The 14,391-nt window shown below is 46.3% G+C and overlaps 1 long non-coding RNA gene across 1 annotated transcript; it reads right to left on the bottom strand.

Annotated features, from left to right (window-relative positions):
- Positions 1-8,866: 8,866 nt before the first annotated feature.
- On the bottom strand, positions 8,867-13,565 carry LOC144891804 (uncharacterized). The gene is made up of 2 exons (XR_013623184.1): positions 13,157-13,565; positions 8,867-11,818 (listed from the first exon to the last, which is right to left on the bottom strand). It is a non-coding gene; the product is annotated as an uncharacterized LOC144891804 (long non-coding RNA).
- Positions 13,566-14,391: the final 826 nt, after the last annotated feature.

The raw sequence follows: 14,391 nt of genomic DNA, 5'->3' as shown, positions 1-14,391 counted from the left end.
GCTCCTCACCACCGACAACTCAACGCAACCACTGACCACCACAACGCAACCACTGACGACCAAAACCACACAACTCAGCTCTGCTTCTTGGACCCTCTCTCTTCTCAACGGCTTGGGCTCCCTTTTGTCTGCCGGTAAAAGCTCATCTCTCAAAGCTTGTCTCAGCTTCTCTTTTGGGAGCGTCGCGCTGCGGATTTTAGCTGCGGTCACGCCTGCTCATTCCCTCCTCTCAGCGCCTCTCTTTCTTCTTCAAAGCTCGACTGCTTGGGGAGCGTCGCGCTGTGGGTTATATAGGCCCCGCCCCTCAACCTTTGCGAACCTCCCCGATCGCTCTTCCTCCGCCCTCTCTAGCCAAACCCCTGGCTCATGGTTGGTCGAGTGGGCCTGGCTCACTCCTCCCCTCTATGACGAGGTGGAGACACGCCTTTCTTCTCCAACCCTGCCTCGTGGTCAATGGCGGTTATTGGAGGGGAGGTAATTGCCAAACGACGAAAAGGGGGAATGGAGGTTTTGGGAATGGGAATGAAGGGAATCTATCTCTTTCACTGGTGCAATGGAGTACTTCAATTAATGGGAGACACAGCCTTACCCTAAAACACAGAATAAGATATAACTATCGAACAGGGGTATTCTATTATTGGCTGACGTGTATGCTTGTGGACTAATTATGGGATGCCCTTTGACCTTTACACAGCTCCGGAGGCAGGGGGCGCAGAATAAACAATAATAATAATAATAAAGCACACAATCAAAAAAATATACAGTCCTCATATTCGCAACAATATATTCCCCGAGCCATCAACCATCAACAATCAGCAATCAATAGGACAAAGATGTAAACTCATCTACATTAACTCTAAGATGGCCATCTTATACATTCCTCACGTGAGCCCCACTCCCGACTCCCTCCGTGGTCAATGTCTCTCACAATGTCTCCGTATGTGGGCGGTTGAACGGACCCTTCCTGACGTGCTTTCACCGGGCACGTCCCGTACCGGGAACAATGGCTGCAGCGCACACCTCCTGGCCAAGCAAAGCGGATAATGTTAAGCAGGCAAAGCAACACGTGGCTTGCCCAGCGCGCGCGGCCCCAGGTGCGACCCGTACGCGGCCATGTAGACGGCGAGGCGAACTGTGCCAGCCGCTTGGTTTCGTGCACGAACCCACAGTGACTTGACGTGTCAAAGGGTAGTTACACGTCCCAGTAACTCCTCTCGCCAGACGGGCTTTGAAACGCCGATTCTCTTACGTTGCTCAATCGACACCCCTCGCGTCCGAGCTCGGCGAGGAAGATGAAGAATCGTCGCGTCTCCAGGACCTCGTGTCTTTTCTTCTTCTGTTTCCGGTCTCCTTTTTCTCAGAAGGGCTCCTGACCCTTTAATCACAACAACCTTTAATCGACTACACATTGATAAGCAAAGCCCGGAATAGTAATTCACATACATTCACATAAATATGTAACACCATTTGCATGGATCACACTGAAACATATGGAAGAAGGGCGATCACTTACTTTTGTTCGAATGCCTCAAACATTCATCACGTCAGCAATTGCAGGACGATGACATTTTACCTGCAACTTCCACGGGATGCGGTGACGTGTGTTATTACTTCACCAACTTCCGGCGAGCCAGCATGGAGTTGCAAGCGAATGGCTGTGCCTTTTCCTCCACAACAGCTGTGCACGATTCTGCTGGTTGCTCCTGATATGGACCATGGATGACTTGAACACCATGGTCCCAACATCATTGTGGATGCATCTGGCATCCCTGTTCCACATCTTGCTGGCCAATCAACATCACATTAACACTTGCTCCATACTCATGATGAGTGAGGAGGCAAGTCGACGACAACTGGATGAAGGCCTAGTTCAAATCTACTATGGCTCACAGCAAGAGTGGGAAGAATGTTACATGCAGAGCAGGGTCAGTTTGTGACTCCGCCCAGCTATCACAACAGCAGAAAATCCTACACAAAATAGTGTAGGTGCCATGAAGACATCAGAAGAAAATGTTTCATACTTGAATTTCAAACACGAGTGATCAGCCCCTTCTTTTCAACAAAAAAGTCAACATTTGTGTCGAAGCAAAACGTATTGCCGAATGTTGCAGATGCTTTTTTATTTTAAAAGGTGAACTGAAATTATTGTGTTTTGGTAAAGGTGAAGTGTTGTATGCTTTATGAAAATGAAGTGAATTGCATTATCAATATGGAAAGAGAAATGTTTTGTGATCATATTCTTCCAGAATGACGGTGTATGCCTTATGTATGGGGAAATTGGATTACCAAATTTATGGTTCGAATATTAAATAGGTTGATGTTTAGATTAATTATTAATATAAACAAAAAGAAAAAATGAGGGATTGTGGAAGCATACAAATATATATTATGTTCTCATATATATGTTCTCATATTCTTCTTTTCCAGAATGTGTTTTTCTGTGTAACTCTGTAAAAAATGAAACCTGGAGGGAAAAAGCTAAGTGCATTCCTATCCCGGACAGGTCATAAAGGAATGACCTATGGAGATAAGATAATGGAGTGTTTGCTATTTTTAAATGATAACGGCTGTCCAAAGCTCTTAGGACTTTTCAAGATAGAAACCAGAGTTTTGCAAGTGTCTTGCTATCTGGGCCAAAAGGCCCTGTGCGGAATTCTGGAAATCCATGCTCATCTATCTATAATTCCAGCAATCTCTGTGTGTCTGTCTGTGTGTCTGTGTGTCTGTGTGTCTGTGTGTCTGTGTGTTTGTCTGTGACCGCTGTTTCTCGACAACCACGGGTCCGATATACTTGAAACTTGCCAGGTATATTGCTGGGGACCCGAGGATGTGCCTTTTCAAGGTTTGAAATTAATCGGACAAGTACCTACCGAGCTATGTCCAAAAAACGCTTCAACCAATCAGAGAGCAGCGAGCTATCACGTGTGCCGAACCGTTAATGCAATGCAAGCGTTAATGCGTTAATGCAAGGCTTTTCTTTTTTTCCCTCTTCTCTTTCTACTTTTCCTTGCGATTAAATTGCAAACAGCCAAAATACGTTGGCGCTAATTGAATAATTGGCCATTAACACTAAAATAATCGTAACTGCGATATGCCAACTTCCGGACAGTGCAGCCTTCCATGTTGTTGTTGTTTGCAGCAAGGCAAGGCTTTTCTTTTTTTCCCTCTTCTCTTTCTACTTTTCCTTGCGATTAAATTGCAAAAAGCCAAAATACGTTGGCGCTAATTGAATAATTGGGCATTATGTTTTACAACTAATAAAAACGAATTTGCGATTCATTCGCTTTCCTGCGCGTTTGTGTACGCGATGGCGATTTCTTTACCAAACTCCGGAAGCCGTTCGCTTTGGACCGAACCATTGCATGTAAATAGAGGGGGGGGATTGTCACCACTCGCAAGCCGTTCGCTTTGGACCAAACCATTTCATGTAAATAGGGGGGGGGATATAATTTTAGATATATATATAGTACGGGCATGCCCTAGTATAAGGAAAGAGGCCTTTGCTATATAGATCGCTGGCCAAGGAACTGGGGGATCTGCGCAACAGAAGAAGACTGTGAAGCTTTGCCATGACCGGCAGAACGATGCTTCGTTAAGTTTAGTTAGTTCATTAGTTAGTCAATATCTTGAATTAGTACGTTTATGTAACAACCCTTTACAGCTTTAATAAACCTTGTGTGAGAAACAAGTTGGAGTTTTCTTTGTTGGAGTTTAGTAGTAGGAATTAGAAAATCTTCAATATCACGAAAGCAGCTACCAGCTATTGGTGCAGTGTTAGCATGATGGCAGCGTTCACAGGTATAACCTACGACGGAAGATGAGTAGGACAAGGTACAGCGTACACCTATTAGGAATTAATTTTAAAACATTTTTAAAGGACAAGACACAGCTTAACCCTGACAGCAATGATAGCTATTGTTTTTGTTATGTTACGGATCCCGGCCCTAATAATGGTGGTTCTTGTTATCAGGGTTGATGCTTCTTGCTTATTGATGATGCGGATGTTGATAATGCTTATTGTGGTTAAAAGGGCTAAAAGCGCTCCGGGTAAAAGGTGGCCAGAAATCGGATCGTGACCCGGAAGAGAGAGAGAGAGAGAGAGAGTATGAGGAGGAGGAGAAGCGGGGAAGATCGTGAGGAGACGTGTTCTGATTGCAGCTCCAGACCGAGCAGTCGAACGTGCAGGACAAGGGAACTTTGCCTCTGAAAAGAGGTCCGCGCGATAGGAGATCGCCGAATTGCTGCGGCACCTGCGTAGTCGGGTATCCTCACCTCCCAACCCAGGTGCAAGAGAAAGCCAACCGCCATCTTCGCCACGTGCATCACCGGCAGTGACCGGGTTTTTGCGGCGCGTCGACCAGGCGTTACTCTCCGGCGGGCTGCCGGGGACGGCTGTACAAGTCAGTGGCTGTGGGAGGGTTATTGAGGAGACTCGCGGATTGAACCGCCACCGGGTACGTACCCGAAATCATCTTTGTGGAGGTTTCCCATTCTACAGCCATCGTGCTGGAGATTGGACCACGTGGCCTGCGGGTTGGTTCGATCGACTCCACTTCCCCAGATTGGAATCGGAAATTGATTCCACGATCGCTGGAGCAAATCGACGTCGCCTTGGAGTCCAGAGACATTGGAGCATGGGCCGTGAGTTTGGGGGTTAAGGGGCTCGGTAAGATGGCGCCACCTGTAGATAGGAACTATATTGTGAAGTGCTGTACTGATTGGGTCGTGATTCTTGGTGTATGATTTATAATATATTATGGTTTGTTTATAACCTGGTGTGGTTGCATCATTGATTTGACTGTTTCATTTGCTGGTTCCATTGAGGAACATTACTTGCTGGGTTTCAACCAAGGATAAAACATCTTTCTGCCGGGGACCCTCTCGGGGTTCGGAGGTCCACCGAAACCAGAGGTAAGGGGGGGGGGGGGCCCGTAACAGAAATTGGGGGCTCGTCCAATTGATATTCGTGGGCTCGCAATTGGGTCTGCGTCCGGGATCTGAAAATTCCTAAATTTAGTCCGGGAAAGAATTCCCTAACATTCCCAGAATTACCCAAGTAAAAAAAGAAAAAAGTATTAATTTTTAATAATTAAATTTTAATAATTAATTTATTAATAATTTTTTTTAATTTTTCTGTGAAGGTTAACAGGTGTTAACAGTAGTCACCATGGAGTTTGATGCAGGGAAATTTACAGTGACCCCTCGTGAAGCACAGTTCAGAGCGTTAGTAAAATCTGACTTCTTGAAATTGGCCAAACATTTTAACATGGAGGTCCGAACTAATATGAAGAAGGCAGATTTGCAGACAATGGTGATACAATCTATGGTGGGATTAGGAACATGGGAAGAGGTAGCCTGGGATTGGTTACCAGAAGAACAAGAAAATGTGGAGCTCTGGAAACTGGAGATGCAATTACAGAGCCAGGAAAGGGAAAAAGCAGAGGAAAGGAAAGCAGAAAAGGAAAGAGCAGAACAGGAAAGAGAACTCCAGGAGAGGTTAAAAGCAGAGGAAAGGAAAGCAGAAGAGAGAAGAGAAGAGAAACAAGCAGAGAAAAGGAGAGTGGAAAGAGAACTCCAGGAAAGGTTAAAAGAACAGGAAAGAGAACTCCAGGAAAGGTTAGAAGAGAAGAAAACAGAAGAAAGGAGAGTGGAAAGAGAACTCCAGGAAAGGTTAGAAGACAAAAAAAAAAAACAGAGGAAAGGAGAGCGGCAAGAGAATTCGAAGCAGAGAAGAGAAGAGCCGAAAGGGAGTTAAAGGACCGTGAATTGGCGCGTCAGCAGGAAATTAAAGTCAAGGAGCTGGAGTTAATGAGAGAACAGGGAGAGGTACCATCCCTGCTGACTGGTTCGACACCTAGTCAGAACACCTGGGATGTTGGCAGACATGTGAGGCTGGTCCCACCCTTCAATGAAAAGGAGGTAGCCAAGTTTTTTCCACACTTTGAGAAAGTGGCTCGACAGTTAAACTGGCCTGAGGAGTACTGGTCCATACTAGTGCAAAGTGTTCTGGTGGGTAAAGCTCAAGAGATTTATTCGGCTTTACCGATTGACCAATGTGCAGATTATGAGGTATTGAAGAAACACATTCTCAAAGCTTATGAATTGGTCCCGGAAGCTTACCGGCAAAAATTCCAGAATGCCAGGAGGAGGGAGAGTGAGACCCATGTGGAATTTGCCAGAGTGAAGGAAACCATGTTTGATAGGTGGTGTGATTCAAAAGGAGTGGGGAAAGACTTCGAACTATTGCGACAATTGATCCTGGTGGAGGAATTTCAACAGTGTCCACGAGGACATTAAAGTTCATCTGGAGGAAAGGAAAGTACCAAAGTTGTATGAGGCAGCCACCATGGCAGATGACTATGCCTTAACACACAGGATGGGGTTCCACAAACCAAACTTCTCGCCCAGGCCTAGCCAGGGGAGCTATGGTACATCAGGGGCGGAGAATGAGAATCCATGGGGGCGGCCTCGGGATGAAAAGGAGGTCCACTTTGACACCTCGACTTCTAGAAATCAGAAGACTGCGGTTCCAAGACAGACCTATCGTCCGGGGGACTCGAGGCAGACCGCCGCCCCCGTGCCTTGGCAGACCACGAGGTTCTCCTCCGGGCCGACTTGCACTTTTTGCCATAAACCTGGACACTGGAGGTCCAACTGTCATGCTCTGGGAGAGGAAAATCAGGAGCGGAGTTCGACTAGTATGGCAAATGCGATGGCCATTGTGAGAAATCGCCCTCAAAAGGGTTACCGACCATTTATTTCCGAGGGGTTTGTGTCACTGGATGGAGCCTCGACTAACCGGAGACCGGTTAGGATATTGAAGGACACAGGAGCACATCAATCTTTAATGCTTGAAGGCATCTTGCCATGGTCCGAGGAGACGGCAACGGGGGATAGTGTTCGTTTACAGGGGATTGGTGGCTGTGTTAGTGCTCCACTTCATGTCATCCATTTAGAGTCTGATTTTGTGTCAGGACCGGTCACCGTCGGTTTACAAGCCATGCTTCCTGTAGAGGGAGTATCTGTGGTTATCGGGAATGATTTGGCCGGGGGTCAAGTTTATGGTAACCCAAGGGTTGGTAAAGAGCCCAGCAGGGAAATAACACCACACCAGCTCGGGATGGCGACAAAAGTACCAAGTTATTTGTCAGGGGACTGAACTTCAAAACAGAGGAAGAAGTTCTGACCTCTGTCTTCAACAGATATGGGCCACTTGTGGAAGTGCGATTGGTAAAAGACAGGGAAACGCAACAGTCAAGAGAGTTCAACTGGGAAATTGAGCACGTAAAGGGCAGGGACAATGTCGTAGCTGATGCTTTGTCCAGAGGGAATTAACTTTGGAAATCTCTGTGGGTTGTGTCGAATATTGTTGCTTTATTTTTGGGAACTATGGATTGTTGTTGCTCACAGGACTTGATGATCTGGGGGTGAGCTTACTTTCGTTTGTGTAAAGAATTTTGCCTACAACAAAAGTTTTCCCTATGTTCAAACTTTCTTTCTTGAGGGGGGGAAGTGTTACGTTTACCGGCCCTAATAATGGTGGTTCTTGTTATCAGGGTTGATGCTTCCTGCTTATTGATGATGCGGATGTTGATAATGCTTATTGTGGTTAAAAGGGTTAAAAGCGCTCCGGGTAAAAGGTTGCCGGAAATCGGATCGTGACCCGGAAGAGAGAAGGGAGAGGAGGAGGAGAAGCGGGGAAGGTCGTGAGGAGACGTGTTCTGATTGCAGCTCCAGACCGAGCAGTCGAACGTGCAGGACAAGGGAACTTTGCCTCTTTGAAAAGAAGTCCGCGCGATAGATCGCCGAATTGCTGCGGCGCCTGTGTAGTCGGGTATCCTCGTTGAGGTTGCCGAGTATCCTCACCTCCCAACCCAGGTGCAAGAGAAAGCCGACCGCCATCTTCGCCACGCGCATCACCGGCAGTGACCGGGTTTTTGCGGCGCGTCGACCAGGCGTTACTCTCCGGCGGGCTGCTGGGGACGGCTGTACAAGTCAGTGGCTTGGGAGGGTTATTGAGGAGACTCGCGGATTGAACCGCCACTGGGTACGTACCAGAAATCGTCTTTGGGGAGATTTCCCATTCTACCGCCATCGTGCTGGAGATTGGACCACGTGGCCTGCGGGTTGGTTCGATCGACTCCGCTTCCCCAGATTGGAATCGGAAATTGATTCCACGATCGCTGGAGCGAACCGACGTCGCCTTGGAGGAGTCCAGAGACATTGGGGCATGGGCCGTGAGTTTGGGGGTTAAGGGGCTCGGTAAGGTGGCGCCACCTGTAGATAGGAACTATATTGTGAAGTGCTGTACTGATTGGGTCATGATTCTTGGTGTGTGATTTATAATATATTATGGTTTGTTTATAACCTGGTGTGGTTGCGTCATTGATTCGACTGTTTCATTTGCTGGTTCCATTGAGGGACATTACTTGCTGGGTTTCAACCAAGGATAAAACGTCTTCTGCCGGGGACCCTCTCGGGGTTCGGAGGTCCACCGAGACCAGAGGTTAGGGGGGGGACCCCGTAACAGTTAGCAATGGCAAAATTAATGTACGTATATGGGAATGACACAAATAACATTGAGACAAACCTATTCAATGGATATGTGGAACAATTTGCCAGTGATTATTGGAAAAAAATAGATTAACACCTAAAATTACAGAAAAGAGAGAGGGATGTATGCATGGATGGAAAGGTGGATGAGACAAGTAAGGAAAGAGAAGGGTGTGTGGTTGAAGTACATTCCTTCACAAGTGCTGTCCTTACTCCTTGTCCGGATGAATATGCTTAAGGCATAATAAGCAGAGTCGTACTACCCCTTTTGTTGTACTGGTGTTAGTGAATGAAACCAATGTCCACCACGATGAAGAAGAAGAGTAACAAAATTTATTAATATACAAAGTACACGATCGCAGAGATGCTCAGGAAAGAGAAGGACTCAGGAAACCTTCAGAATCCCCAAACATCTGACTCCACCATGCCATGAGTTGAGTTTAAATACAAAACCTGAATCAGATTATTTCCCAGTGAGACAAAGGCAGTTTCAAAGGAATAAAGGATTTGGATCGCTCATCTTGTCCTTAACGGCCTGAATTACAAATGAGACCAGGCTCCAGGCTTTTATCCCCTATCCTATCGGCCCGAATTGCTAATCAAAGCCCTGGCTACAGACTTTAATCAGAGAAGAGCTGTTCTCAGCTGATCCTGGATAATTATTTCGTTTTCAATACAAAGTGAAACTAACTACTAAAGCAAATTGCCATCATGTAATGGCACAATGCCCCACAACACCCTCCTCTTGGCTCTATTGAGACAATGTATCAGAGACTATTTTAATGTCAGCATGTAGGCATTTCTTTGTACCCTGTAGTCCCGCCTCTGTACGCTCATGAGCGCCAGAGGAAATCTCCAGCTCACCCTTGGCCCGGCGTAGGAATCTTGCCTTCGACAACCTCAATCGTTGGACTGAGTACGCAAGATTTAGGAAAACCGGGACAAAGCTACACCTGCCATGCTTAATTTAGCGGTGGGAGATTGTCACCAATCAGCCCCTCGTGGCCGGCCTCTTCCTTCTCTGCATCTCCACGTCATGGTCGTCCATGTTGTAATTGTAATGGCTCTCCAAGGACAGTCAGACCCGAAGCTAGGTCACCGGGGATTAGGCTGGCATTGAGATTAGACATCGCAAAACATATAGAGAAACAGGAACAAACAGGTCCTGCTACTAAAGCTACCCACATGGGATTTCATTTTATTTAAATCATAATTGTCATATTCCTCAAAATCACATTCATTTGGGACAAGGGAAAACATAGGTGGGGAATTAGCCGATACTAATTGGGAGAGGTTTGGGGAAGAGCAATCATCGCTATATAACGACACGTCGTCCATGTACTCGTTCGGATCAACGGAAAGAACCATAGTCTTCACCAGCGCTTTCTTCAACGTCCATCCTGAAAAGTATTTCTTTACACACATAAGCACAAAGGCTTTCATTAGTGCCCCCCCCCCCCCACCCCCAAATTACTACCCCAATTACCATCGCAAGTGCGGTCAACAACCATTTAACAATCGTGTCTGTCCATCCTTTGAACCAATCTTGCGATCCATCCTAAATCGCTACCAATCCCAAATCCAAATTTAGAGGCCTTGAATCTAAATTGAATTTAGAGGCCTTGAATCTTGAATCTAAATCGAAATCTAAATTTCATGCATGACCAGCACTGAATCTTGTTCTGAATTGTTGCCACTTCTCTTGTCACTTTCCATTATGTGTTTTCATCGTTTCTCACTCGAGCCTCTTGCCGGGGGTGTGGTTTGAGTATATTTCGAAGTTATCAAATCCCCTTCCAGTTATCAAATAAATCTATCTCTGTTTGTTAGGATGGTGCAAGTTAGTGCTTCGCTCTGTACCAGCGGTGTTTCTATCATGACTAGCAGCAGCATCTGTGTGCTGGTGGTGTACAACATGGTGTGCTGGGGTTGTTTGGCACCCTGGGCGAGTGCAGGTGTTCCCTGAGCAGCCTATTGGTGTTGCGTCTCTGAGGATACCCACCTGCCATTTGTAGCATCCCCGTTGCTGAAAAACAAAAAAACTTCGGACAACAACCACAATTAGAATTTTTCAAGCATCTAATAAAAAACATTATTCCAACGATTATTTTAAACAAACCAATTTTCTCTCTCCTTCAGCCACTACAAAAGGTACAGCTACCACAGATGCCCATTGGATCCAGACTGTCTTCTGCTTGTCGATCCGTCACCTGAAGCACCTGTCCGCATCCTCTTTGAGATTCGTGTTCCACCCCCAATGTTCAAAATCTCATTTGAACATTTTGAGATTTCAATCAGAGGTCAAGCGTTTTGATCACAGCTCGACACTAATACTCCAACATGCCAAATAGTTTGTCATCAAGGGTAAATTCTGCAAATCTTGTGCACAATACAACCTAGCCCAATTTACACATGGGCTCCTGCTGCCAAAGCTACCAAAGCTACCAAAAAAATTACATCTGGACCCCAAATTACAATTTCACAAAGCAAAATATCTTGTGTATTTCAAAATGTCTAGCCCGACTAAGCAGGCACCAGTCGGTGGTCGCCACCACACACATCACTCCAATCCATTCCAATCCACACGGCCTCTGCCCGGGTCCCACTTTTAGCATATCATGCACCTGTTCCCTGCACCTGTTTCAGCCTCTGGCTGTCCCACATTGTGTAGGGATCCATGGCGTTTCTCACCAATCGGAAAATGAGTCGTTCCAAAAATTGTAATTAAATCCAATCCTGGGTCTCTCCACTTCAATCCTCCAGAGTTGCCCAATATCTACTATGAATCCCAATATATTTTTCCCAATATCTTTTTATCACGAAATATCAATATCCCAATATTTACTATGACCTAGAAAGGCACTAGTTGAAATTGTGGCCACATCACTCAATTGTGAAGAATCAATTAAATAATTCTCACATCCAACTCCAATCGTCTGTCCCTGCGACACACGTGCCACATTCCCAGCCAAAAGCCCGTCCAAAAAACACTATCCTGTGTCCAATCACCTTCTTTTTTTAATTTATTTATTTCATTGCAAAAAAAAAAAAATTGTTCTAATATGTATTACTGTCAAGACTCAGTGTGGGTGCAGCTGCATTCTGTTGACAATGTGATGCATGTATCAGGTGGTTTTACCTCCATATCCCACCGACCGCAGTATGCGGTCGACAGTACCTGGCAGTGGTGACCACTTGGTAGACCAGCTCACCTTGGTTGGAGGCGGTCCCTCCTCCCGAAGCCCCCCAATCAGAACCAAGCCACCTGCAAATGGACACTTTTTTTTACAGTTTTCATTAGTTTTGCACATAAAGGCAACACGTTATCATTCAGGTGGTGAACATTTACCCAGCACGCCTACCGGTTGTCGGACGCACCACCACTAGCTGCCAACCACCAACAATGTCCCTTTTGTTATTACCCAGCAACCACAATGCCTCCAAACCGCAAAAAAAACAGAACAGACCAAGCGCCGTCCCCATTGAAACCGCGACGCCACAATCACAGCCCTAATGACGTCATTGCCAACAACCAGGCCATAACATAAAACAGAGATCCGCAATATCCTGGCCGATTAACATTTCCACATTCGCCACCCGGTGTTCTCCACAATGACATTGCACACCACAACACCATAACACAACTGCCCGGCGCAATTAGCACCACCACCACCCTTTAAGGTCAAATTCCATCCACTACTCACACCACCGGATCTTCTTCCAGACTCATCCTTACCCCTCCTTATTTCACAAATTCATAAACATTGTCATTCTGACAATGACACAAGGTGCCACTCACATTTCCATCTGCGTTCTGCTCAAGTCCGGCCCCAACCCTCTGAGTTTCCATTCACAGACAGACAGACAGACAACAGAAGCGAACCACAAGCCCCAGAACCCAATCAGACTCGAACTTCTTCTCATCTTCTCACCTCCAACTCACCTCCAAAGGACACCACCTCTCCAGACTGGCGCAGTCTCACCCACAGTCTCCCTGCCAGCTCATTCATTAAATGAAATGCAAACAAAAATCGTTTGCCAACAAAGGGCAAATTCTGCCAACCTCATGCAGAAATCAGCAGCCCACGTGACATGACATCGTCATTTCCAAATTCCATGTCTTGTCAAGCAATGTGCAACTTCACAATGTGTGCTACATCCTTTGGATGGACGTTAGACCCACACATCTCCCTTCTCAAATCGTGCCTTGCCAAAAAAAATTTGCAAAAAATTTGCTTGTTTTGCCAAAATAACGCAGCCACTCAAATCACAGATGGCCATAACTCCCTTGCATCTTTGACAGCCCTCATTGTGAATTTGCATCCTTCTCATTACACAAGGCTGCAAAGCAAGCCTCCATAATCAGCAAGTTGATATCCCACAATGCACCTGGGCACACCCCCTCCAGCTCCAAGCCATGTTCTTTCACAAGCAGGCCTACTCTACAAAGCACATCCTGCCGCATAGAAACACGGTTCTCCCATTCACAACCACACCATTGCATGGTCACCACAATCTTCACAGCGCGCATGACACTTATTCGCAACCATAAAGCCATTATCAGGTGCATTAAAACTCGGCATCTCCGAGATGTAATACGTACCCATAACATAACCGTACACGTCATTAACCGCACCACGTGTCCTTGCGTCTCCCTGCACACTGTACTTAGCGCTCCGTATAGGGCGCAGGATTAAATTCACAGCATACTGTAACTGTAACATAAGCAGGACTCTTAATGTTCGGCCTTCCGGTCCACACCGGAAGTCTGTTTATTTTCCTGGGTCCCCCGGAACAACCAACAAAACAACAACAACAACAACAAATTGCAGAAATCAATATTCTCTTTAAACTTTGCATCAAGTCGCCCAATTCTATTATTTAACGAATTTTTTATTATTATTATCATTATTATTATTCTTTTCTATTATTGAAGCAATATCCGACACCCTTCCCGTGACCCGTAACACAATCCAATTATATCAATCAATACAATTTACAATTCAACAACCTCCCCCTACGCACTCTTGTCTTGGTCGATCTGAATCTCATGTACCCGCTGAGCCCCATGCGTCAGCGAGGGAGCACGAGGCCAGCAAGGATCCGACGCTCGCCGCATGGTCTATGACGACACATTTCGCATCACAGGATGAGGCCAGTCCCATCCGACCATGACAGCACCGTCCTTCTCCTCCAGTCACATTCACTTCCATATCCTCCGCACCCCAGACCGAGTGCAGCGTTGCCTTTCGCACACCTGTGCATGCGTGTTTCCCCCAATGTGCCAATCTGCTCCTCTCGAATGTCCCAGCCAATTCATCGAACAGTGGGCGAGCTCTCGCCGGCATTCTCCATGCTCACCACCACGGGCACAATGCCAGCTTGCACGGCTCCTCCGCGTGCGGCATCTCCACTCTGAGCCCTTAATTTTGGCTGCCCACGAAGGTGCAGCCATTGTTCGGCTCGTTGCATCATTTTCCCGACCGCTGGTTGGTCACTAGTCGCTCCGATCTTCGATCCCCAAACTTGATAATTCACAATCATGGTACTCTGAACTTCAATTTTATCGCACGGAAATTATTTGCCGCTCCGTCCGCTCGATTGATTTCCGATTTAAAGATACATTTATAACTGATTCGCAGCCCTTTATCAAACGCATTCCGTGATTCCCCGCGAGCTCACACACAGTCACAATTTGCATGTACAACGAGCTTACGTATAGTCACACGGCACACACTTCCTGTAACGTATTATTCTGACTTGTATTTGCATTGTTGTGGTTTATCGGACGCGCTTATTCGTCAGACACGAGTGAATCATCACCGCGTCAATAAACGC

The sequence above is a fragment of the Myxine glutinosa genome, chromosome 4, assembly GCF_964187855.1.
Source record: "Myxine glutinosa chromosome 4, kmMyxGlut1.1, whole genome shotgun sequence".
Lineage (NCBI taxonomy): Eukaryota > Metazoa > Chordata > Myxini > Myxiniformes > Myxinidae > Myxine > Myxine glutinosa.
The sequence above is the reverse complement of the archived record's forward strand: the minus strand, read 5'-3'. Positions and strand labels throughout refer to the sequence as shown.